This window comes from Canis lupus, chromosome 36 (genome assembly GCF_048164855.1).
Source record: "Canis lupus baileyi chromosome 36, mCanLup2.hap1, whole genome shotgun sequence".
Lineage (NCBI taxonomy): Eukaryota > Metazoa > Chordata > Mammalia > Carnivora > Canidae > Canis > Canis lupus.
Window position 1 is genome coordinate 21944561 of NC_132873.1, and position 24013 is coordinate 21968573.

General features: G+C 38.5%; 1 long non-coding RNA gene across 1 annotated transcript in view; it reads left to right on the forward strand.

The window, feature by feature from the left end:
- Nucleotides 1–24013, forward strand: part of LOC140625444 (uncharacterized) — a 143894-nt gene that overhangs the window by 87651 nt on the left and 32230 nt on the right. The gene's annotated exons all lie outside the window — the stretch shown is intronic.

The window sequence follows — 24013 nt, forward strand, 5'->3', positions numbered from 1 at the left end:
AAGCAGACTCCCCATGGAGCAGGGAGTTCAATGAGGGACTGGATCCCAGGACCCTGGAATCATGACCTGAACCAAAGGCAGACACTTAACTAGCTGAGCCACCCGGGCACCCCAGACCTGTGTTCTTTTAAAGGTTTAGTTACATTATCTTCTTCTTTTTTTTTTTTTTTTACATTATCTTCTTTATACTAATTCCAGTTTTTATTTTCCAGACACCATTTATTCTATCATTTCATCCCAAAGTAGTTGACTGAGGAAGTGAAGACTGTTTTCTCGGCAGCCTTGACTGTTTGCCTTAGCCCTCACTATTGTACAGTCTATCCAGATTTTTGGCAACAGTGTGCTTCTTCACACCTTTCTTTTCTTAGTCTCTGAGTATCTGGAGGGACAAATCCATGCTGGGGTTTGCGCTTTCAGCACTTGATAGTCTAGGGCTGTTGGAAACCTGGGAAATCTGCACAAATTAATCAGTCATGTCTTACTGTTCATTTATTGTCACTCTGAGTATTGCAACTCATAAGCTTTGGTAGAGGCTCACACTTTCCTTGAAGAAAGGAAGAAAGTGACTTGTGCCTTCATATTGTTAAATGCGGGAACCAGTCCACCCTCAGTGTGATCAAATTACAGGTCAGATTCAAGAGGATCATGGCGGCAACTCCTCTTGTCCGTAATACAGAGACTGTTCTGCGCTTTCTCCTCTCTTCTTTTTTATTGTCTAAATAGCAGATGTGGAATAAATTTTATAAGTAAAAATAGTAAGGTTCATTAGTAATTTTCCTGTGGAAGCAGTGTTACCACAGAAGTTTTGATTCCTAGCTGTTATGCAACTTAAAAAAAAAAATATCGTGAAGGTCTTTTCTAATAGATCTTAAATGATTTATGGTAGGCAGGGAAGAGGGGATTGGAATCTTGATAGCTAATACCAGAATTCTTCTCAGGTTGGAACGTCCCTAAAAGGAAACTAATAAGATTCCAGGTAAGCCCTAAGGGTAAGCCTTGCTGAGGGAGCAAAGAAAGTAGATAATGAAGCTGTCCTACTAAGAAATCAATAGGAATGAGAAGGTATTAAAGAGAAAGGAGAGGAATGATGGCCAAGCCACAGTAGAATATGGCTGAAGAATTTAAGAACAGGAATTTCTTATATTTGGTTTAAAGGGATTTGCCTTCATGTGGTCAACCCCCTATTATTTATAGTCCACTAAAATCTAAGAACCTTGTGAGAATGGCTATTTTTAATAGAAGAACTAGATCAAATTCTGCTTCTGGATTAACAAAGTAAGGGGGAGGGACAATAGATATTGAGACAATTCATGAACTGAATTAATGCATGGAGATTATTGCCCCACTCTCTCACCACATTCTTGGAATTTGCAGAAGCCCCAGGAGTCGTTAGACTTCCGCAGGGCATAGAACTGGGATTCTAGCAAATTACATCTTAACAGGAAAACCTCAACTAACTTTCAGTACAAAGTCTTCTGAAGTAGATAAGATCTAATTAAAAGAATAACATAGTACAGTAGGTTGAATGGTGGCCCCCAAAAGACAGGTCTAGAACCTACAAATATTACCTTATTTGTAGGTCTAGAACCTACAAATATTACCTTATTTGTAACAAGGATCTTCGCAGATCCTTACTTATTTAAGTTAGGGATCTTAGGATGAGATGTAGGTTGGATTTTAAATCCAGTGGCAAATGTCCTTAAAGGAGAAGAGAAGGGGAAAAGATAAGAGAAGACCATGTGAAGACAGAAGCAGAGATTGGAGTTATACCACCACAATCAGTGAACATGTGGAGCCACTGGAAGCTGGACGAGGCAAGGAAAGATTCTCCTCTAGAGACTTTGGAGGGATCGTAGCCCTGCCAAACTTGATTTTGGACTTCTGCCCCCAAGAAAAATGAGAGAATAAATTTCTACTGTTTTAAGCTGTTTATTACCAGTTAGTGGTAATTTGTTATGGCAGCTCTAGAAAACTAATGTGCAGAGTAACCTACCAGCCAAATCCAATTTACACTATAAAGTTATTCTATATTCATCAGTCTTGCCCAATTTTCACTGCAGATAATTAAGAACTCAAGGACAGCTTCATTGGCATCATACAATTCAAAAGTTCTTTGGGAACATTTTGTTAGGCCATTTAAAAAATATTATTTACTTGAGAGAGAGAGAGAATGCACAATGGGGAGAAAGCAGATTGCCTGCTGAGCAGGGAGTCCGACCAGGGCTCTATCTCACAACCTTGAGATCATGACCTGAGCTGAAACCAAGAGTCAGAGGTTCAATTGACTGAGCCACCCAGATGCCCCTGCTAGGCCATTTTAGCAGGAGAATTAAGAGAATGTTTTGAGCAATGAATCCAGGGGTGGTAGCATTGCTACAGCCTTTGCCGCTGGCTTATTTCCTGTAGTTGGCAGAGTAGCATGTTAGAGTCAGTTGTAGATCTTCTGGTTGCATTTGTAATCAGGATCTTTTGTTCTTTGAAAATGGGCAAGGGTGTTCAGGCACTGCTGACAAGTGCTAGAAGTGATAAAGTAGCTTTAATTTGTCCCACCCTGGAAGTGAAGATTCCTCTTGTAGAGCTCTAAGTCAAGTCTTGTTCTCCTTGCCTCTGTTATCTCAGGAATGAGCTAGTGCTAATCGGTGACATCTGCATCACCACTAAAATTTGTGTTTGTTTGTTTTTTAGTAGAAAGTTGCTTTTATAGAGACTTGGAAACAGTCCTTGTTGATTGTAATATTTTTCTATGAAATGAAAATGAAAATAGGCTTTGCCATGCCTGAGGAAGCAAAACATCTTCCCTTGTCATGTGGTCACTTTGCTACTGTGAGAGCCTCTCTCTTCTGGGCAATTCTAAAGAAATATCGGAGAAGCTGGGAAAAAAAAAAAAAAAAGAAACACAAAGAGATTTGGGAAGCAAAGGTAAAGGGTAGGGATGAACGTTAAAATTGTCTAAGTAAGTACTGCGCCAATATGCAAATATAAAAACATTTTATAAAAATGCCCTTCTGTCGATGGGAGGCTGAAATATCACTGATACAGTCATTTCCTTGATGACGGAGAGAGCAATGTCTTCCAGAACTTCTAAATCTTTTTGTGTTTCACAGCCCCTAGACAGATGCCAGCAAAAGGAAAGCACTTGACTGAATGAATGAATGGATGAATGAATGAGTGAATGAATGAGATTATATTAAGGATGCAGGCTAAATTCATATTCTCTGCTAGATTCCTGAGAGTGTTCCCCCTACCCCCACCCCATATTGCTTATTACTGGATACCTGGCAAAGCTCCACATGAGGGAGATTGCCCACGAAGAAAGACATTTGTCACTCTGACACCTAACACTGAAAGAAAAGGAGCAGAACAGCTTCGAAGTAAGGCACACTACGGGAGCCAGAGCTTTGCCAAGCCCTTAATTAGGGTCCGAGTAATCCTACCCATTTCCCTTTCTACCTCTTTTGAACCAAAGCTACCAACTTGTTTTTTTTTTTTTTTTTTAACAGGATTTTATACTTACATTTATCCAGGAATTATTCAGGAAACTGCTAATTTTATTTGTCCTTTCAGCCTGTTATTTCAGGTTAAATCTATAAAGGCAAATTATTAGGGCTGTAACTCTAATCCCACCAATTTTCTCAGGCCTCATGGTAAATAGTATTATAATAAAGTCCCATTTAAGCAGCTCCTAAATAATCAGGAGCCTCCATCAATCTCAAGTGTTTTTACTGCACTCTGCTATTTCAGGGTACACAGAGGCCAAGTAACAGGGCCCATTAAACAGCTGCATCGCAGGGAATTCTAAAGAACAAAAACCTTCTGGAATTATGCCTTCTATTTTTTCTTCATATATACATGATATAATCATATTCAGAATCACTGGCAATGAGGCCTAGAAAAGGCTTTAGAAAATATGATCTAGTTCAACCATCTTTATTAACAGATGAGGAAACAGATTCAGAATGTCAATTGCAATGTCTGAAATTGAGAGCACATCAGTGGTCAACATGGACATGGAATGGAATACGGGCCCCTGAATTCCCAACGTAGTTTTATGGGGTGTAATGGCTTGGAGCAATTTCTAGATCATCATTTCTAGGTGTGGATTAACCTGCTGGTTTAGGGACCCATTCCTGTGCCCTTACTCTGAAGCCACACCTGTCAGCCTTTTCTATTCTCTTCCACTATCCTGGCCCGGTTGGCCCTCATCATCTTTGTTCCTTAGACAAGTAGTTTAACCTCTCTGTGCTTCAGTGTGCTCATCTGTGAAGATAATGATACTACATACCTCCTAGGGTTACTGGGATGATTAGATGAGATGATTTCCTCTGTGTCAGATATGATTAGGTCTGGCTGCCTACGATACAAGACAGAATTACAGCGACTCAAACAAGGTAAAGATGTATTTTCCACTTAGGTAAAAAGAAGGTTGAAGGCAAGTATCCAGGGCAGGGGAGACAGCTTCAATGAGACTCAGGCATCTATGTTTCTGTTCCACTATCCTTGTACAAGCCGAGGCTGCCCATTCTCATATCTGTGGCCCTTCCTGCCTTCCGGGACAGGGGTCCTACATTCTATGGCCTTCCAGCCTTCCTGGCTTCTCAGGCTTCCCAGCACTCAAGTTTTCTCTCACCTGGAGACTTTCTTCCCACTATCAACTTCATTTTACTTTTTAAAAAAGATTTTATTTATTTATTTTTTAAAGATTTTATTTATTTATTCATGAGAAACACACAGAGAGAGGCAGAGACATAGGCAGAAGGAGAAGCAGGCTTCATGCAGGCAGCCCGATGTGGAACTTGATCCCAGGACCCCAGGCGTCCCTAAAGATTTTATTTATTTATTTATTTATTTATTTATTTATTTATTTATTTATTTATTTGAGAGCGAGCAAGCAGGAGTGGGAGAGGGAGAAAGAATCTGAAGCCAATTCTGCACTGAGTGCAGAGCCGATTTGGGGCTCGATCCCAGAACCACGAGATCATGACCTGGGCCAAAACCAAGTGTTGGGAGCTCAGCCCGCTAAGCCACCCAGGTGACCCAACCCCCACTATCAACTTTAAATTGTCTATTTGGAAAGAGGGAGATTTCTATTTACACCTAAGTATGGATGGATGATAGACTTATTAGATTTGCACTTGTCTGCTTAGTTCACAATAGTATTGCTCCCATAGTGAGATCTGGCAATCAGTAGAGGATGTATTTGGGAAGAGAAGATCTTTCATGTCACCTTCAATGCCATGACATAAAAGCTGTCTACAATGACAGTCAAACTGCCCAGCAGTGTTTACTTGTGCATTTTTACAAATAATTTCTATTTTGGAGGTTTAACGTCAAATACTGTAAAGTTTGAAGTTAAAATAAGGGGCATTAAAAATGAGATTCAGGTGACTTTTAAAATCTTTCCCACAATCTACATGGTGACATGTGCATGTTTAGAGGATGCTGTTTCCAATTCTAGGAAATGGAGGTCTCCAGAAGGAGAATAAATTTATTGATGATAATTAAGTGCCTACTTGAGATGATTTAGCATCTTCAAACATAATATATTTTTAAAAATTTAAGTTAAAACAATTAAGGAATTTTGAAAGACACTGACCTAGGAGTATTTGAACTAATTTTTTTTTTTTTTTTTTTCCCGCTAATGACATTACTGCATCCAGACATGATTTGATACCATGAGCCATTCAGGACTGGGAGGGCTTTCATATTGCTGGAGACAAACCTAGGTGTCAAAGACCTCCTTTGTAGCTAAAATATGACAGACCTCCAGATTATGAGTGCTAAAGAGGAAGGAGAGGGATGGAAAGAGCACTCTGCAGTGTAGAGACCCGGTTCTGTGAATTATATGCTGTAATCAGAGAGAAAATAACGCAGTTTCAAAATAACTTTTTTCTTCTGATTGTAGTTTGAATGTAATATCACTGTAGAATTGATAATAATATGAAAAATACTTATACTTTGTGTCACTAAACTTAGTAATAGATATAGTTTTTTTTTTACCTTACACATCATATTTTTGAGGGAAGACATTTTAAAAATCCTTACTTTAAAAACCATGATAAAAAGTGAAATATACACATGAACATGAAAATTCAGACAGTATTAAAGTATGTAAAATGAAAAAAGAAAAACCAAGTGTATTCCTGACCTTCAGTTCAACTCCTAGAGAAGTAACTTTTTGATTCCTTGTTTTCTCAGTGTTTTGTTTGTTACATCCATAAGTTTAAAATAAATTTGTATACTTTCTTTCTTTCTTTATTAACTTTAATCATATCTATTGTTTTTCAACTCTGAAAGATGAGAACCTTGGCTTACTTAGACCCTCCCTTTCCAGTGCCTTTTAATTTGTTAGTTTAAACTTTGTCTTTTAGTTCTTCCATTATTTACCTTACAATTTTAAATAAAATATTTAAGCCTCTTTCTTGATATGTCAAATTTGAATTTGTTATAATTTTGTTAAGAAATTAACCTCCCCCATTTGCTTTCATCTCTCCTTTGTCCCCTCTGCTTTCTTCCTCTGACTTCTCTTAGTTATACCATTACTTTTGCCCTGCCATAATATGTAACATTTATACTTTATTATTATAGTTATATTTAATATTTTATTCATGTCTGGTGGTAATAGAAGACAAATACTACTGGTGGTTAATTTGGGATGTATTGTTTTTCCAGCCAGATACACAGTTCATTTTAGGATTATTTTTCCTTGAACCTTCGATTTGTTTTACTGTTCCTTGACTCTTATGGCTTTACCTTTTTAAAAATTTTTTCTTTGCATTGCTGGAGCATATCCTTATTGTTCTCAGGAAGTGGACATGAGAGGTGAACCATTTGAGTCATTGTATACATGAACATGTCTTCATTTTTATTCTTAAAATTATTAGTCTTGGTTTTGTAGAATTCTACATTCAAAAATAGTTTTCCTTCAGACTTCTTAAAATATGGTTCCATGGACTTCTAGCATTCAATTATTTTGATGTCCAAAGTCAATATGATTCTCATTCCTTGCTTAGGATATACCATACTTTGGTTTAGTCTTGGTATTTGGCCCAACTCCACTGTGAGATTTCGGTTTCAGCCACTGAAAGTCAAAATAAATGAGATTTCAGTGTCATTTCTGGCATCCTTGCACTTTGCATGATCAATAATCGTGTGTTTGGATAAGTTTCTTTAATCAGCTAACAATGGTATTACAAGCAAGACATGTCATTCAGATCATTGCTAACATCGCAGTCCTTTCAAATATAGGTAAGCATCTTGGGTGTAAACTTTTTTTTAAGGTATAACTTTTTAGTAAGAAAAACATTTTTTTTTATTTTGACATTCTATCAATCAAAGTATAAATGTGCAATAATTACTACAAGACTCAAATGCCACACTGATGATTAGAATAAATGTTAAAACATTAAAAATGATTACCAAGAACTTTCAAATCTTTAAACAAGGAGGCAAAGAAAGTGAGAGTTTATAGTACCTTTAGAAGAGGGTACATGGGATTCCTGGGTGGCTCAGTGGTTTAGCGCTGCCTTCAGCCCAGGGCCTGATCCTGGAGACCTGGGACCGAGTTCCACGTTGGGTTTCCTGCATGGAGCCTGCTTCTCCCTCTGCCTGTGTCTCTGCCTCACTCTCACTCTCTCTGTGTCTCCCATGAATTAATAAGTAAAAAATCTTAAAAAAAAAAAAAAAAACGAAAGGAGAGGGTACGTGATTAATAGATAACTTCTAGCCCCGTCTCCTCTCCTCTGGCACGTCTCTGGGCATTGCCTGGCTTCCTTTTCCCTGTGCTATGTAAGCTGTAAGCTAGATCAGTTTAGGGTTCATTGTATTTGTTTCCCATATATTAGGGATCATTGTCCTTTGTTGCCTGATACCCAGTGTCTCAAAGAGTGTTTTATATGTTTTATCTAGGGTTTTAGGCATTCTAAGCAGAAGGATAAATGTGGTCTGGGTATTCTGTGTTGACTAGAGGTGAAAGTACTGTAAACTTAAATTCTTACACAAAGAAAAATCTAAATCAAGTAGAATAGCACCCATGATAATTTAAATTCAAGATCCAGTCATAATAATAAAGAATTTTTTAAATGTGACAAAAAAGAAGAGAAATGAGTGAAAAATGGGGAACTCTAAACACATTTGTTCTACTATGCTATAAAACTTCATTAAAGAGTGCTTTAAGAAGCAATTCCCTATTATTTTGAGTTGATGGCACTATTATGGGTTGAATTGTGTCTCCCAAAAAAGATATTTTGAGAAAGAAATACTGCCATTTGCAACATGGGTGGACCTCGAGGGTATTATACTAACTGAAATAAGTCAGACAGAGAATGACAAATATCATATGATTTCACATATATGTTGAATCTAAAAAATGAGACAAATGAACAAACAAAACCAGAAACACATTCATTAAGTACAGAGAAAAAGTTGGTGGTTACCAGTGGGGAGGGGATGGAGGGATGAGTGAAATAGGTGAAAGGAGTTAAGAGGTGCAAACTCCAGTTTAAAAAAAAAAAGTTATTTTGAAATCCTAACCCCCAGTGTCTCAAGATGTGACCTTATTTGGAAATCTCATCATTGCAGATGTAATTAGTTAAGAGAGTGTCATACTGCAGTGGGGTGGGCCCTTGATCCAGTGTGACTGGTGTCCTTCTAAGAAGAGACCACGTGAAAATGGAGTCATGGGAGGGAAGAAAACCGTCTGACAACAAAGGGAGAGATGGCAGAGATGCACCTGCAAGAGAGGAACACCGGGGGTTGACTGCCACTGCCAGAAGTGAGGAAGAGGCAAGAAAGGAGTCTACCCAGAGACTCAGTGTGGCCCTACCAACACCTTGATTTCCAGTTTTTGGCCCCCAGAACTGTGAGACAATAAATCAGTGTTGTTTTAAGGTACCTAGGACTTAGCTGTGGCAGCCCTGGGAACCTAATATAGAGACTAGATGTTGTTTTAAAAGTCACCAAAATGAGTTCTGTAGTTTGCTAACCATCGTCAAGTTTTTGAAGATGAAGGATAACAGTAGGTATAAGTTTTCTTCTCGAAAACACGCTACTCAAAATATTCTTCCAAACTATATATTTCTGTGTATAAAAGATTAGTCACATTATTAAAAGTGCCAGTTGAATGCCAATTTAATATCCCAAATGCCGCAGTGACAGCAGGAGCAAGTTAGTAGCTGACGGTTCTGAATAATTGTTTCTCTTGCCCTATAAAAATTTGACTGAAATTTTTTTGAAAATTAAACAATTTTTTTAAAGATTTTATTTATTTGAGAGAAAGAGAGCATGAGCAGGGGGTAGAGGTATAGAGAGAGGGAGAAGCAGGCTCCCCGCTGAGCAGGGAGCAATGTGGGACTCAATCTCATGACCCTGGGATCATGACCTGAGCCAAAGGCAGACACTTAACCAAATAAGTTAAAACAATTTTGAAAAAAAAATTCAAATTTGTTCTTGCATCTAAAGTTCATTCAGTGATGGTAATTTTTAATTTGGTTAGATATACATTTTCCCTCTTGGTCCTTTTTTTTTTTTTTTTTACCAAAATGTGTATTCAGACTATCTCTACTTTGCAAGTAATCTGCTAATTTTGCCTGGAATTTTTTTGGGTCCTTCTGACTGGGTCACATCATCAGGGCCTCTTATTCTCTGGCTTCTGATTGTGCAGTGGGCAACAGTCAAGCCATTAGGAGGTGGGAGGCAGGTACAATTGAGATCTATATTCTTTGGTCTCCTTCCTGTAGATTTGTCTTGGGCTGACTGATGATTGACCAGTTGTTACCATCTCCTCCCAAGGTGACCTTCATATCACGACTCTTTAATTTCAATGTCTGGAAACCCATCTTTCCCTTGAACCTTTCCGGAGAGGGAGTGGCAACAGCTTCACTGTTACTAGTCCTAGGGGACTGCCCTATTCTTTGTGCTTTCCCCACACCCTTTTTTAAATGATCCCTTTGAAAACCATCCTGAGATTATCCCAGTTTTATTTTTGCCATCAACTTCCTGCTAGCATTCTGAGCCACACAGACTAGCTGGTAAACCCTACTTCAGGTGTGACAAAATGGCATAATCCTATACAACCAATCCTGCATAATCCTCGAAGGGGTGTAGATCCCCTACAACCCAGTATCGAGGTCCACACAAAGCACCAAAGTCTACTCGGGGAAAAACTATTTAAAAAAAAATCCTCCTCCTGATTTTTAAGTCACTGTTATAAATGTTCTCCTAATAAAGAAAAAAAGCCAAATTATGCAGAGAATTTGTTTCATTTCTCAGTCCCCTCCCTGCCCCCTCACACCCCCCGTATGATATTCACCTTCTGTCATTACACATATGGGCCTGTATTCTTAACACTTAGCAGAACCTCATCCTTTAGCAAAGAGTTGCAAATGACTTTCTTGCTTCTGATATTAAAAACCCTGAGTGTGAATTCAGGTTGCCACCTTACTGTACTCTTTGTATTTCTTGTATTTTTAGTAATGTGCCCATACCTCACTCAGTCTGGCTGCATTTTGGCACTCTGTATTCAAAGCTGTCATCAGAAGGCTGCACCCTATTTAAACCTACTGTGACTGTTTTCTTTTAAAATCCCTCATTAATATCTATTTCTTAATGTGACATGTACTGTTAACATGTGGGGGTTATTTTGATATGACTTCCAAAGGCATAAGCAACTCTTTTCCTGGGAAAACTTCCCAGTTTTTTAAAATCAGTGTATTTTATTTTATCTCTGTGGCACTCTCCAGAACATGGTGCTCATTTGTCTTATTATAAGAACACTATTCCTTCTCTCACCTCTCTTTTGGAGTGAGGAGGTTTGATCCAAAGCTGAAGAGACTTTCTTGGGAAGGGAGTTTCATTGGGAATTTCCTTTCCTGATGAGTCAAGGTCATAGAATGCTAGGGCTTCAAGCACCTTGGCAAAATTTACACTTTCACAGGTGTCAGAACTATAGTAGATATGAAGTCTCTCCTGAGTACTTCCAACCTCTTTATCTTTCACAGGCATTCCCCCCAAGCAAATCTTTTGCATATCTAATCCCATGTTGGCATCTTCTTCTTTGAAGAAGCAAATGGCACAGAAGGGAGATTGGTCAACCTAATAAAGGGCATATTTACAGACTCTACAAGATCAGGCTGTTTTCTCTTTAAAGTAGAGAACAAGGCAAATATGCATACTCACAGTACTCCAATTCAACGTTGTATTGGACGTCCTGACCAGAGCAATAAGGCAAGAAAAAAGAAATAAAAAGCCTACATAGTAGACTAAACAAAATAAAACTGCTTTTACTTATTGATGACATGATTATCTATATTGAAAATCCTAAGGGATCTACAAAAAAACTTTATAGAACGAATAAGTGAGTTTAAGCAAGGTAGCAGGACATAAGGTCAATGTATAAAAATGAGTTATGATTTTATATCCTGGAACTAAGCAATTAGAAATTGAAATTAAATAGAATAATAGAATTTATAATAGTATTAGAAACCATGAAATTCCTAAATGTATCAGAAGTCACTTGAAACTTAACATACCCCAATTCTTTTTTTTTTTTTTTTTCCCAGAAAAGGATATTTTTTTTATTCAAGTAACTGCAAATAGGAAACCAGATTGGGGGGGTGGGTGGCCCAGGCTGGGACAAATAATGACTACCTCCTCCCCAATAGAACAGGGGGAGAAGGTGGCCCCTATACCCTCAATGGTCTATACAGGCCCCCTACCTCATGCCTCAATTCTTGATTCTCACTCACTTCCCCCAGTACTATCTCAGCCCATAGTACCTACATTCTGTCAGCTGTCCAGACAAAAGCCCTAGGATATATTCTTTACTTTTCCCCTTTACATATCCTATCCAGTCCATCAATAATTGTAGTGTTACTTTTAAAATACATCTTGAGTCCTACTACTTTCACCACCTTTCAGAAGCATTCCAACATTGTCTCCCTTTCACAATCCCCTAACTGGCCTCTGTGCTTTCATTTACTGTTTCAGTGGCCATGACCTCATAGGCAAACATTTATCTGAACAAGTATCCTAGCAGAATAGTCATTACTCCTGAGTGGAGGCTTCCAAGAGAACCTGTTTTCTGACTTGCTGAGGGGTGAGGTGTTATGTGTGTTTGTAGAGGGAAGGCAGTAATTTTCATCAGAACTGTTATGCTCTTCATTTTATGGTATTTTTTCTCAAATAAAGATTTCTTACATCTCTACATTTCTGTAGATGTGGTAGTGATTTGAGATGGTTTGCAGATTTCCTAGTTTAAGAGTTCCCTCTGCTGTCAGTGTAGCAAAGTATGGATGTAGTTTTTTTGTTTGTTTGTGGGTTGATTGGTTGGTTTTTTACGGGTTGCCTCTGTGAATGTGTGTGTGTGTGTGTGTGTGTGTGTGTGTGTGTGTGTGTGTGTGTTGTGTGTTGAGGGCAGTGATGGGAAAAAGAGTTGTACATTCTTTAATGTTTTAGATCCCAACTTAACCATCTCGCTTCCCTCCCTCCCCCCATCACTGTGCAGTTCTGTAAGGCAATTACCTCTTCTTTCCCACTTACTGCTCTCCCTTTCCCCTTTCCTGGAAAAGTTGCTTTTCCAAGATGCCATCTCTAGTCCCGCACACACTAAATCTCTTCCCTGGTTCTGCTCTGGTTGACCAGGACTCCTTCCCAGCATTTTCACATGTAAGATGAACTTTCTCTTCCTGTGATTTTGGATCAGTCTATGGTCTTTGCCCTCTTCTCCTTGGAGGGCTGGTGTGAAAGGATCATGAAGATAGTGTGCTAGGATATGATGTATACTTTTTTACCTGCAGTAATTTGAGGTTTGGATATTCTTGGTTTTATTCACATTGAGAGCATATTTATACGTTGTTTTCTTTGTTACTACTTTTTCTTTCTTTTTTGAGGCATGTGTTGAAAGATATGAATTGAGGTAGCAACTCTTACCTTGGTTATAGAATTCCTTAGTTCCTCACGTTTTAGCTTTTGGGTAGCACTGTATATAAGAGGTTCTTTGCAGTCAGAGCCGTATTCGGCTAGAGGCATGATTCAGTTGACCTCTGAGGGGCCATTAGAAAAAGAGTTGTATGAAATACAGACCGATTTGGGAACATTTCAGAATCCACGTTGGGGGTGATTTGCTGATATTTATTTACCAAAAATTGAGATAAACATTTGGGAAATATTTACTGGGTATGCTGAGGATTTCCATTACATTTCTTTGTAAATGAAGGTTCCTTTGTTTCTATATCTTTGTGATTGAAGTTGATGATACCTTTCCTGGTATCTATAACTAGAAATAGCACCATATTGTCCCTCACCCTCCAACACATTGAACTTCTGTCAAATAAAACATTTGTCCTGTCTCCTTAACCAACTTAATAAATCTAGAACAAGCAATGGCTCAGTTCATAGTGAAGACCTTCAGCTAGTGTGTATGATTTCTTTTAGCCAATAGTTGCCATCTTGTTTATAAGGAAAATGCAGCCATTTTCTTTACTGTATATATAAGCTCTGTAGAGCTGTTTGTTTGGTTTTTAACAAAGACAATACAAAAATAAATTAGGCCTCGATTTGGTTTAGGTAAGCAATCTTTTGAGCCACAGCTGTATTACTAACTGATCCATAATTGCTCTGCATTTATGAGGTACATAGTTTATTCTCTTGCTTGCCACACAATAGGCCCTGCAAGTTAAAGAGCTCCAAGTTTCAAGGACTGGAGTTTTTGGGTGCCTGCCAGGACTGATCTGTTTAGCAAACAAGCTGGAGGGTGCTTATTAGTAGGTTGTGGCTTGCAGACCATGAAGCCCCTGGGGCCAGATGCACTGATCAAATGGTGGATCTATATACCAGCGAGGCCATTGGATGAAAAGGAGAACAGCACCACATTACTAAATATGCTTCTCATAGGCCTTAATTAAGCCACTGTAAATGACTTCTTTTGTAACTCTTTCTGTTGGTCCAGAAGACAGGCTATTAAAGATTAACATAGGAACTATTTTTCAAATTAGACTGTAGACAATTCTGATGAGTTACAGCTATATTATTCATATTACAAGAATAAGCCCTGGTTAGATTGGGAAAGTGAAGAGTCATATTTCTAGTGGAACAAAACACATCTTATTTTCTCTAGTTGCATTTCTTTAAAAAAAAAAAAAATTACTAGTCTTCTCTGCCCCCTGCTTAGATTTTTGTTTCTATTGAATGACTCAAGGTGGCTTGAGGCTTTAAAATTAATGCCTGGGAGAGTATTATTGAGGCCTTAGAAGAATGAAGCTAGTCTGATCTATGTTACACCAAAAAAAAAAAAAAAAAATTTTCTGGATAGTGTCATTTTTTGCCATTCTTGGTCTTACACATTTTCTTCTGCTGCCTTCCCTAGTTTGCTCTAAATTTTGTGTTAATACATAGAGTGTACCTTATGAGGGTTATTATATTTTAACAGAAGCTATTTCAAGAATACAGATGCATGAAAAGTTTTTGGGAGTCAGCCCGGGTCATTCCTGTGAATCCAATTAGTAAAAGCTTTTCTGCCTCATTTTCTGCTGTTATTGGTTAATAATTTGTTCTTTTAAAGTTAGAGGGCAATTGCACATTAAATACCACGTTTATAAAGTTATGTACATGCATGGTGTAGAGGAAGAGAGACCTGAGAACACACAAAGCTGCAATACTTGCTATAATGAAGAACGAGTGACTTTTGATATGATTTGCATTCAAGGCAGAATCATCCATATTATGATGCTGTGATAAAAGAACAAGATAAAACAGTTTTTAAATGCTAATGATATTTTACTCCCAAAGTTGAGAAATTCTGGTAAAGGGACCAAACTAAAAATAATTTTTTATTTCCAGTTTTATGGTATTCTTGAACTTACACTTTACCATTTGTAACATTGGCACAACTAAAGTAATTTGGGGTTTTTTTTTTTAGAGGAAAATATTTACGTAGAAAAATATAATCCTAATTTTTGTGTGGCTATTATGTCAACTGTAATTATTTAGTGTTGATAAAAATTGGCCATATTTATTCTCACTGAAACATCTAACCAAAACCAATGCACCATAACAAATACCACGCTTTCCTTCTTTTACTTAGACCTCAAAACCATTTTACTCATAGCAATGAAACTGTTCTTCATTTTTTAATTTATTGACTTTAGAGCTGTATTTGTATATGTGGGTCATTTTGCTATTTTAATGAGCTTATCTGATGGAAATGAGGTATTTGGAAAGATGCTTCAGCTTGTGTAGTTTCGGGCATGCAAATTTCGCCGGGTACAAAAGTTCAGAACCCAGAGTAAATTAACATAGAGGAAGCCGGCTGTGAACTTGAAGCCTGACTTCCAGAAATGCCTAGGAAGCAGAAATTCCTCCTTCAGCTCTATCACTTGTTTCAATCTAACATGTATTTTTTTGAATCTCTGTAATGTTCCCACCTCAGTGCTTGATTCTGATGAGACCAAGACTTGCTCCCTACTTTCGTGGAGCTCCCAGTGTCATGGGGAAAACAGACAAGCTAATGCCTAACTAGTGGAAGGGGTGCCTGCAACCATGGAGGTCCCTGGAGGTAGCCCAAAGGAGGAAGCCTCTCTGCAGGCAGGCTCTCTGAGGGGGTCTCTGCACGGTCAGTTGGAGGACATTCTGGGGAGAGGGTCCAGTGTGTGCAGCCACAGTAGATGAGAGAGGAAACTGTCTGGTAGCACTGAAGAGCGAGGTGAATGGAAGGGAGCCTGAGAACCTAAGGAGGCAGAGGTGAGACAGGAGTTAGGATGGGAGGCTCTGGGCTGCCATGTCAGGACTTTGCCTTTTGAGCTGATGGGTCACTTGAAGCATTGACATAATTAGATTTGTGTGGTTGCATTTTAATATTTTTTCTGTTATAAAATAAAACATTAAATGCATATAATGGAAATCCCAAAATATGAATACTCCCACAACTCAGAGATAACTGTTGTTAACATTTTTGTATAGATTTTTCTGATCACTCTTCTACATATGTGTATAACATAGGATGCATCTATCTGTATGGGTATATGTTTATATACATATGGTATATATACACATATATACTTTAAATGGCTTACTATACTTGCTGTTTAATCACCTGTTTTTTTGCTGAACAATGAGTTTTCTTCTACAAAATGATTTTTAACAAGTGCATAGCATTCCATCATGTAGAAGTATTCCAACTGAGAAACAACTATTGGATATATATATATATATATTATTTCCATGCGTTTTGCTATCATGAACAATAGCCATGAAACATCATTGTGTATCTATATCTTTGTGCCCACATCTGATTAAGTTCTTAAGATACATTCCTAAAAGTTTAATTGCTGGTTGAAGGATTGGGAATTATTACAATGACTTTGATACATATTGCCAGATTGCCTTCCAGAAAACATGAAAATTGTCCTGGAGGTGGGGTTCCTGGGTGGCAGTCAGTTAAGTGTCTGACTTTGGTTTCAGATTGGGTGGTAATCTCATGGTCATGAGATCGAGCCCCAACATCTGGATCCACAGTCAGTGTGGAGTCTGCTTGAGATTCTTTGTCCCTCTCCTTCTGTCCCTCCAGCTCATGCTTTCTCTCTCTATCTCTCTCATAAATAGACAAATCTTCAAAAAAAATTATCCTAGGGAGGGATGGGGTTATAAGCCAAGGGGCATATTAGGAGACTCTTTCTGTTGATCAAGTGAGAATGATCAGTGACTTATTGAGTGTGATAGACCAAAAAATGAAGGCATCTGCAGAAGATCTTGTAAGTACCTTGACTTTTCTGTCAACCCAAACTGACTGAGACAACCTTGAAATCATAGCTATGTCTTTGTTCTTTTTTTCCTGTAGTCCAAACATACTATCTGGCACAAAATATGTGCTAAATACATAGTTAATATATGGATGATTTAAAAAAAAAAAAAAAGAAGAGGGTAGACATCTGGGATGACCTCCAGCTTCTGATCTTGAATGGCAGGAAACATGGATATACTTAAATGAAAAGGATTGTGCAGAGGTTGCCTGGGTGGCTCAGCGGTTGAGCATCTGTCTTCAGCCCAGGGTGTGATCCTGGAGACCCAGGATCGAGTCCCACATCAGGCTCCCTGCATGGAGCCTGCTTCTCCCTCTGCCTGTTTCTGCCTCTCTTTCTCTGTGTCTCTCATGAATAAATAAATAAAATCTTAAAAAAAAAAAGAAAAAGATTGTGCAGGAAGGATAATTTCATTCCTTTAAAGTCCTGTAGTATGTACTCTAAGTTTTCTTAGGAATGAATACTCTGGCTTACGCATTATTCCTTATATCACCAACTTTTTAATTTCCTTTGATCTGAATGCTGAGCCTCAAACCATTAGAAAAAATTTTCACTAAAAATTTTCTTCTCTATTTATTAAGGTAAGTAAAACAGCCCCACTTTATTCAAGTAAACATTTACTGAATAGTTTATGCAAAGCTCTTTACATGGTGCTTATAGAGAAAAGGGTGACAAAAAAGCTTGAGGACGTGTATTTGGAAAAGCCAGAGGTGGGCACTTTATCCTCATGGCCCTAAATAAAGGAATTCAGTATCAACCAAAGGCAGAATGGCACTGATGTTGCTTCCAAGCCTGGAATGTGCTTTTTCTAATACAGAATTTTAGAGCTAGGAAAGGTCTTTTTGTCTAACCTTTCTCCTTTAATAGATGAAAAACTGAGCTTGAATGCCTAAAATGTTTTCAGAGGCTATAGGCAACTAGACCCAGGTCTTGTGGTTCTCACCTCATATCCTTTCCTTTCCACCATGCTGCCTCTCCCTCCTGTGTAGTCCTGAGCTGGGAGCCAACAATTTTTTTTTTTTTTTTTTTTAGGTTTTATTTATTTGTGAGAAACAGAGAGACAGAGAGGCAGAGACACAGCAGAGGAAGAAGCAGGCTCCATGTAGGGAGCCTGATGCGGGACTTGACCTCAGGTCTCCAGGATCAGGCCCTGGGCCGAAGGCAGGTGCTAATCCACTGAGCCACCCAGGCTGCCCAACAAATTTTTTAAATATTTTATTTTATTTTTTTCATGAGAGAGAGAGAGAGGCAGAGGGAGAAGCAGGCTCCATGCAGGGAGCCCGATATGGGACTCGATCCCAGGGCCCCGGGATAATCAGCTGAGCCAAAAGCAGATGCGCAACCACTGAGCCACCCATGTGTCCCAGGAGCCAACAATTATTTATTTATTTATTTATTTTAAAGATTTTATTTATTCATTTATGAGAGACCCAGAGAGAGAGAGAGAGAGATGCAGAGACACAGGCAGAGGGAGAAGCAGGCTCCCTGTAGGGGGCCTGACATGGGACTCGATGCTGGGTCTCCAGGATCACGGCCTGAGCCAAAGGCAGACGCTCAACCACTCAGCCACCCAGGCATCCCCAGGAGCCAACAATTTAAAGGCAGCACCTCTTTCTTAAGGTGAACACAGAGGGTTGACTTGAGAGCACTGCATAGGTCCTGGTTAAATAAGAAAAGAGTTCTAATTACTTATGACATTTCTTATTTGAAACAGGGAAAGATGCCATAGTTAAATCTCTCATTCAACAAATAATTGCCTGTCACTGCTACATGGCAGCCACTGTGTTCTGTGTTGGGGAGATAACAAACAGGAAAACAAGATCCTTGCTTCATAGTGTTTGTGATACTAGCAGCTCCATCTAGACCAGGAAGCAAGCAATTATGATGCAGGGCAGTGGGTGTTAAGAAATTGGATATATAGGGTGCTGTGAAAGCTGCAGAAGGACCACGGAGCCACACTTTAGCATCAGGGAGGTCTTTACAAAGGAATTGGCATCTTTGGGAGAAAGAATAGAACGAGATGGGAAATAGAGTGTTCTAGACTAAAAGAACATTAGTGGGTAGTTTTTCATCTATTTTTATTGAAGTATAGTTGACATAAAATATTATATTAGTTTCAGGTGTACAGCATAGTGGTTTCACAATCATATGCATTGGGAAATGCTCACCAGGCTAAGTGTGGTCACCATACAATGTTATTATTGACTGTATTCCCTATGCTGTATTTTTTATTCCTTTTAACTGTAAGTTTGTACCTGTTAATCCCATTTATCTATTTCACCCAGCATCCATTGTGCATACACACACACACACTATATATATACACACACACACACAGACACACACTATATTTTTATTTAAAATAATAAACTTTATTTATAAAATCTTTATATATATATATATATATATATATATATATATATATATATATATATATAATCTTCCCCACCCATTCATCTATCAATGGGCACTTAGGTTGTTTTCAGAGCTTAGCTATTGTACATAATGCTGCAGTAGTGGAACTGGAAGACTTCCAGCATGCCTAGGCAGGAGGAATCATGGTGACTCCAAGATTTCCAGCTTGGGCACTTCATGAATGGTGCTATGGTGATATAGCTTGCACCTCATTATTCAGAATGGAAGAAACCAACCACAGCTAATTGCTCACAGCATGATCCTAGCAATACAGAGAGGTGGGGGGGATCCTTCGTGCCTGTGTCACTATACAGGCTATCACGCATTCACAATGAATGTGATTGGGATAATGAGGCCAGTATTTAAAGGCTGCTTGCTGTGCAACATACTATCTCATTTAGTCCTCACAGGAGGTGCATATGATTAGGTTAGAGAGGTTACATCTTTTGCTCAAGGTCATAAAGCTGGCGAGTCACAGACTCAGAATGCAAACCCAGATTTAAAATCTATGAGCAAAGTTGCCTAAGAGTGCCTTTAGGTAGACCCTTGCCCCATCCTGCCTATACATTAGAGAGAAGTTAAAGAAACCCATCCATCTGTTGAGTATTTGCTAGCTTATGCTAATTCTTTTTATTATCAAATTAGAAAAGTCACCTTCACGGAACAAATGATGAAAAATTCTCTCCCTTCTCTTCTCTAGCGTCCCACTTCTAAGCCTGAGCTCCTTATGTTTTCTCTAAAAGGTAACTCGTTTCTCAAAACACGGACCAATGAGTAATATACCTTTCCTGGAGGGTGGGTCAGAGACTTAGAAACTGTGAAGCCATTTCAGAAGTTGGGTTCTTTTGGTTTCTCATACAAGTGTTTCTCTCTATATAATGGTATTAAACCACTGAGCAGTGTAGGGCTCTCACAGCCTGGCTTTGGGTTTTAGATCAGGGAATCCTAACTGAGGCACCACCAGTCCCACTAGTATTCTAGGACTGGCTTACCTGTGTGTTGGAATTTTGACCCCTCAGGCCTGGGTAGGATCAGCACTGGCTAGACCCACACCCATCACTTCTGTCTGACAGCAGCTTTGTCCACTACTCCCTATAAACCATAGAGATAGTATCATTATTAATGTGATTTGATATGAATAAGGTTGAGAGGCACTGGTGAGAGCAATGTTTTCAAGCCTGGATCGGGGTCAGGATCCCTTAGAGAAAAGGTAGAGAAAAAGAAAGATTCACCAAACTCCCCGGTTACCCCTGAATTCACAGAATCAGGGCTCTTGTGGCCAAATAATATGCTTATAAGAAACTTCTTAGGTGACTCTGATCTTCTTGGTCTGCAGATCAAGGTTTGAAAGCCTCTGGATTATAAGCCTGGGCCTTGGGATGAGACATGCCTACTCCAAACCATAGGCCCATTACTATTACTGCATAAATTATATAGACTCTTTGAGCCTGTGTCAAATGTAGACCAAGCACATCACACAGAGGGAGGAAGTATGTGGCACAATACCTGGCCCTAAGCAGCACTAAATAAGTCATAGTTACTATTATTGCTGCTGTTTACACTGGTTGGTACTTAATGACCAGTGTTAATGTCGTCTTCCACAGCCCATCCACTCCTGTGTTTCTTTATCACTTGAGGTTAAGGCTACTGAACAAGGATCCCTGGGCCATGTATATTTAGCAGTCTAGGCCCCTCTAGAGAGGGATCTGCACTTAACCACTCTACCCTTCATCTCCGGGGGCACAGATTTTCAAGCTTAGAGCACAGCTAGAGATGACAGAGAAGAGAATAATGCAAACTGGCTCACCGTGAGTGGACTACAGCTTTATCCATTACCTGAGCCAACCCAGCTGTGACTAATTTTGATAAAGGGAGAAATAGCACTCAATATATTCCACAGGTTAAAAATAATAAGAACCGTTATGTCCTTTGCTAACATAAACATTTGTATGTTGTAAGTATACATTCTTGTGTTTGAACATTTTGCTTTGCATTAAATTCTGCCTTTGACCAAGGCTTCCTAGAGTATTATTAAGACTTTGAGCTTCTGCTAGATGAATACAATCTTTTTTGGCCAAAATTAAGAACAGTACCATCTTCTATAGGGTTCAACTACAGCAAATGATTAAAAGGCAGCACTACTTTTAAAGATAAAAGTTTATAATTAGCATGGAAGTTCTATAATTTAAAATGGAAAGTTTGTGAAGCTATAGGAAAGCAGGATAAACCTCAGCTACAAAATAACAGGTTTCATATGTTAAAAATATCAGTCATTTAACCCAAAGTGAACCAATTATAACACATTTCTTCTAATGTATGGGTCCAAAACGCAGAGGTAAACCCACTGACTTATAAGAAATAAGTCCTATTCTTAATGCTACTTACCAAACTTTTGCAATCTATTGCTCCTCAAATTTATGATTCCAAATTTGTATTCCATTTGAGTTACTGGGTTTGGTGTTTTTTCAAATTTATTTTAATAAGGTAGGAGCACTTACATAATATACTGCATTGAAGTTTGTCATCTATGTAATAACATGTATTACTTATCTAATTATCATTCTCCAGACAAATAAGTTTTTCATAGTCATCTGGGATCTATTTGGAATAGCATGACTCCTGTTTTAACTTAGTTTTATTTCAATGCTTTTTCACTTCTGTATATCAAAAGCGTACCTTCAGCTTGACAGGTAATAAATTAGTATTGTCAAAAAAGTGTCAATCATTTCAGAATATATTCTTCTAATCAACTTGCGTGTACTTGATACATGGTAGATAGCTTATCAAATGTCTGTTTGTATTCTTTCATTTGGAGTGTGTTAACTGAACCTATGGAATGATGAAACTCAATCTCAGGCTAAAGTAAGAGAATTTTTGTACCTAAAATATAAAGAAGGTTTTTTTCTTTCTTTTAAGGGATGGAAGGTAGGGGAGCTTAGGTGATGAAATGCTTCACTGTTCAGTGCCAACTTCTTTTGCCCCTCACCCCCAAGAATTATTTTAAAATTGGGATCACTGAGTTCCCAAGCTCAACAGCACTCCAGGAAATAATTTGAACCATGCAGTGATACGAGTATCATTTTATTCATAGCACATGACAAAGAAAAATAAATTTCACTACCAGAGAGTTCCTTTTAGAAAACCAATTGGTTTTCACCAACGTGGTCATATCTCTGTTCACACTCATGATGAATGGTGGAGATAGCCCACTGGCTTCCTTCTGGGGTTTGCAGTGAGCTTGGGATACTTCCCCACCTATCCTGGCATGCCCCACATTAGTTTTCAGTCATTCACTGAAATTTTCCCAGTGGTCTACTAAGTAAAATGTGGAATTTATGTTTCATAACTATTCATGCTGCAAACTAAGACTTCAGTTAGATCTTTCTCACATACGAAGTAAACAGGAGCCTAGAGCTTTCCACGAACACACCAGGTCAAGGAGAGCCTTTGATTGCTTCAGTTGGTTTATCTTTCACGTCCTAGCTCTTCTTTCTCTGAACTTCTACACACTATATTTTAATATAAGTTGTTGTATTGTCCCTTTTGTATTTGTGAGGTTGTATTTTGCATCTGGCTAATATTAAAAGCTCTTGGGCACAGAAACTGGGTTCTGTATTCCAGCAACATTGAATTAGAAATATAGTATTTTAAAAACACTCATTGACTGAGTTATATAAACTGTTTGCAGCTCAACTGGATTACTTAGAGATTTGCTTTCATTTTCCCCCCTTATACGTGCATGCATGAGTAAGACTCGAACCCTCATCAGCCACATAGTAGAATGGAGCTACCTGTAAATTCAGGGAGACTTTTGGCTCAGAAAAACTCGTGCAGTCACATGAATGTGATGTAGCATGGGTAGGTGGCCCAAAGTAAAGGTAGAAAGCTGAAGTACACGTGTACTGGGGAGGAGAGCGTCTTACGGGGTTCTTGAGGTAGTAGAGTATCTGGAGAAAGGTACTTTTATCCATTCTAAGGCTCTATTTCAAAATCCTGCCACCAAAGGCACAAAAATGGTGATCAGTGTCAGCTGAGTATTTCCTATGGCAATAGGCCTCCAGGTGGGTGTTTCTCCTTGTATTAGTGACTCCATTATAGATTGCTGAAGCTGATAATATCACATTCTGGAATACAAGGTTTCCTATGTTCAGGTTATTATTTTGACTACACATTGTTTCAGTCAAATCAAGATCAGTCTAGAGGAAGGGGAAGAAAAACCAACATGGAGGAAGCATCAGCTCCACCATGTGCTAAGGTTTAATGAAGTGATCCTCATAAAAGATTACAGACTCAATGGAAAAAAAGAAAACCATTGTCTGTTGGTGGAGACGCTTAAGTAAACCATCTTTTATAGTTGAGATCTGCTCCTAGATATGCCACCAGTCTTACACCACATTTTTAAAAAGTATATACATTTTCTCAAAAGTTGTTCTTTACCAAATAAATAATTTTTAGAAAGAAATTGCATGTATCCTCATGCTTAAAAGTGAAATATTCCTTAAAGATTATAAGTGACTTTGATATTCTCCAAAGTCTGCCCTCCTCCCAGCCCCTCTTTCCCCGTCAACTAAATTGACACCTAATCTGAGACTCAGTAAAAAATGTTCTTATTCAACATTGTAGGTCATTAATCCTGAGAATTTGGAAATTGCCAGTATCCACGGAGGAGAAGAGGGGAGGGCTGTGGCCTGCTGAGCGTGTCCCAGGCTGTGGCAGTATGTGCCTTATCACCACCCATACCTTCAGAGTCTTTCTTTGAAGTTGCACAAAATTCGGTAAAAAATGCTATTGACTTAGTACATGTTTGT